The following is a 267-nucleotide window of genomic DNA, read 5'->3' as shown; positions in this document are numbered from 1 at the left end:
TGTTCAAAGAAAAGTAGGTTGATCTCTCTCTATCTATATGTTATAATCAAGGAGTTGCACAATTCGGAATCGGTGTAGCAAACATCCCGACATGCTTGTATAGTTATATTCGCCAGCACTTGGAGACGAGCTGCAAGGCATCAATCGTGGCATCATGGAAATGGCTGATCTCATCCTGCTAACGAAAGCCGATGGCGACTGATATAGCAGGCTCGCAAGAGGCGAGAAGAATATTCGTCTGTATATGACAATTCTAACAGTCGGAGA

Source organism: Trichinella spiralis (genome assembly GCF_000181795.1).
Source record: "Trichinella spiralis strain ISS 195 chromosome Unknown Scfld6, whole genome shotgun sequence".
Taxonomy (NCBI): Eukaryota; Metazoa; Nematoda; class Enoplea; order Trichinellida; family Trichinellidae; genus Trichinella; species Trichinella spiralis.
This window is presented reverse-complemented; position numbering follows the sequence as displayed.